Raw genomic sequence first — 3,188 nt, 5'->3', positions numbered from 1 at the left:
CACTCCCACTCCTCTGTCTAACCACCCATCTGTTCCCATCTGCTGATCCCCAGGCTGCATCCTTGTGTGTCTTGCCTGCTGCAGCCCCGCTCCATGCCTGCCACTGCTTGCTGTTGTATGTACACTGGTGTCATTGCCTGCAGTGAAAGGGCAGCCTTTGACCCACCCTCCATGTGTCCCCTCTCCTCTGAACTCACCTGAGCACCAGTCAGGACGTGGCTAGCCGTGGTGGGCTGGCCACCATAGGTGCACCATTCCCAGGTGGGGCGGTGTTGGAGGGGTACCTTGGGCCTTGGCCATTGAGCCACCCACCATGTCTGAGTGAGCATGTAGATCGGCCCCAAACCAAAGGCCCAGTGCCCTGGCCCTGCTCCCTAGGCTACCAGAGAGGGAGGTCCACATCAGGGGGGTGGTGTGGAGCTTAGTGCTTCCCCCACCCCTCCATGAGGCTGCTGTGCAGCCCTGTCCTGCTTGCACCCTCAGTCGAGTAGTGGGTGGCCCGTCCTATGTCCTCGCCTGTGGAATAGCAGGCCTTCCCTCCACGGATGTGCACCTCTGCCCCCTGCCCCGCAGATGCTCCCCACCCCCGCACGTGCTGCCCCCACACACCTCACACTGTGGTCCACCTGGCCCACTGTCCCCTCATCTCCTACTTGGTTGATCCTGCCAGTAGCATATGTTTGTCTCAAAGATTAAGCCATGCATATCTAAGTATGCAGAGGAGGTACAGTGAAACTGCAAATGGCTCATTAAATCAGTTATGGTTCCTTTGATTGCTTGCTCCTCTTCTACTTGAATAACTGATAATCTTAGCGATAATCCATGCCTATGGGCACTGACTCTCTTTGCGTGATGTGTGGTGGGGGGAAATCCATGAATTTATCAGGCCAAAACCAACCTGGTCAGCCTCCTCCCCTCACTCCCTGGCCCCAGCTGGCAGGGGGAGGGGGTTGGCTTTGGAGACCCTAGATAATCTCAGGCCAATCACATGGCCCTGTGGCAGCAACAACTCCTTCGAATGCCTGCCCTATCAACTTTCAATGGTAGTCACTGTGCCTACCATGGTGACCATGAGTGATGGGGAGTCAGGGTTCAAATCTGGAGAGGGAGTCTGAGAAATGGCCTCCACAACCAAGGAAGGCAGCAGGCATGCAAATTACCCACTCCGTTCCCAGTGAGGTAGTGATGAAAAATAACACTACAGAACTCTTTCGAGGCCCTGTAATTGGAATGAGTCTACTTTAAATCCTTCCACGAGGATCCATTGGAGGGCAAGTCTGATGCCAGCAGCCATTGTAATTCTACCTCCAATGGCATATATTACAGTTGCTGCAGTTAAAAAGCTCATAGTTGGATCTTGGGAGTGGGCAGGCTGTCTGCAACAAGGCGAGCCACCACCGGTCCTACACCTTGCCCCTCAGCACCCTCTTGATGCTCTTAGCTTAGGTGCCCCATGGGGCCCTAAGCATTTACTTTGAAAAAAATTAGAGTATTCGAAGCAGGCCCAAGCCTCCTGGATGCCACAGCTAAGAATAATGGAATAGGACCATGGTTCTACTTTGTTGGTTTTCAGAACTGAGGCCATGATTAAGGACAGCCAGGGACATTCATATTGCACCACTAGAGGTGAAATTCTTGGACCAGTACAAGATGGACCAGAGCAAAAGCATTTGCCAAGAATGTTTTCATCAATCAAGAACAAAAATCAGAAGTTTGAAGACAATCAGATGCTGTCATAGTTCCAACCATAAACGATACCAACTGGAGATGTGGTGACGTTATTCCCGTGACCCACCAGGCAGCTTCCGGGAAACCAAAGTCTTTGGATTCTGGGGGGAGTATGGTTGAAAAGGTGAAACTTAAAGGAATTGATGGAAGGGCACCACCAGGAGTGGAGCCTGCAGCTTATATTGACTCAACATGGGAAACCTCTCCCCACCTGGACATGGACAGGATTGACAGATTGGTAGCTCTTTCTCAGTTCCATGGGTGCTGGTGCATGGCCGTTCTTAGTTGGTGGAGCCATTTGTCTGGTTAATTCTGATAACCAGTGAGACTCTGGCACTGGCATGCTAACTAGTTATGTGACCTCCAAGTGGTCAGCATCCCCCAACTTCTTAGAGAGACAAGTGGCATTCAGCCCCCTAAGATTGAGCAATAACAGGTCTGTGATGCCCTTAGGTGTCTGGGGCTGCACGTGCACTACACTGACTGGCAGGCACTGGTAACCCGCTGAACCCTGCTCATGATGGGGATCAGGGATTGCAATTATTCCCCATGAACGAGGAATTCCCAGTAAGTGTGAATCATAAGCTTGTGTTGATTAAGTCCCTGCCATTTGTACACACCGCCCATCGCTACTACCAATTGGATGGTTTAGTGAGGCTCTCAGATACACCCCACCAGGGTTGGCACGCAGCCCTGGCAGACTGCTGAGAAGATGGTTGAACTTGACTACCTAGAGGAAGTAAAAGTCATAACAAGCTTTCTGTAGGTGAATGTGTGGAAGGATCATTAACCTTTGTGAGAACACGGACTGTGGTGGTGCCCTCTGTCTGCACTCCAGCTTGCTGGCCCCCTCCACTAGTGTGTGCAGGATGCAAGAGCTGGAGGACGGTATCCAGAGGCATGTGTTGCACAGTGGGAGAAGAGGGGGGCATGACCCAGAAGCGGATGGTGCCCTTGTCATGTCACTCAAGGGGAAGGAAGGAAGGCAAGAGATGCTGGGGAGGGGAGCGTGGATGGCATCCAATGGACCCGGGTCGGGAGGTCCTGCTGTTCCTTCCCTGGCCTGCTCCTCACCCTGTGCCTTCTCCTCCCCCACAAACCTGGCTGCTACCCACATTCTTCTCTGGTGAACCCCCCTCACTCACTGTGTAGTGCTTGCCTGCACTCTGGCATTTCCCTTCCACCTGACCTTCCTGCTGTGTCCCCGAAGGTAGGTCCGACGGTTGATCCAGGGTTTTTTGGGGGGCCATGACCTGTCACCTGAGTGACTCTGGCTCATGGGGCCCAACTGCCTGAGGCATGTTCGGCCCACCGTGGGATGGGCTTCGCCTCTGGCTGCCAGCTCTGGACCAGGTTTTCTCCCAGTTGTTGGTCCTCTGTGCCTCCACTCCACTGCTCTGATCCTGCTGCCACTTTCCCCAGGGGGCTCTCTCCCTGTGCCCTCCAAGCCTCGGGTCTCT

At 53.5% G+C, this 3,188-nt stretch overlaps 1 pseudogene; it reads left to right on the top strand.

Moving 5' to 3' along the window:
- Positions 1-650: 650 nt before the first annotated feature.
- On the top strand, positions 651-2,517 carry LOC146399348 (18S ribosomal RNA; annotated as a pseudogene).
- The last annotated feature ends 671 nt before the right edge of the window (positions 2,518-3,188 follow it).

The sequence above is a fragment of the Sus scrofa genome, chromosome 10 (assembly GCF_054392235.1).
Source record: "Sus scrofa isolate SSC_HxYL_T2T_F1_AM1 chromosome 10, Sscrofa_HxYL_maternal_Yorkshire_Landrace_v2.0, whole genome shotgun sequence".
Taxonomy (NCBI): Eukaryota; Metazoa; Chordata; class Mammalia; order Artiodactyla; family Suidae; genus Sus; species Sus scrofa.
Note: the sequence above shows the minus strand (reverse complement) of the source record. Positions and strands in the feature narration are given on the sequence as shown.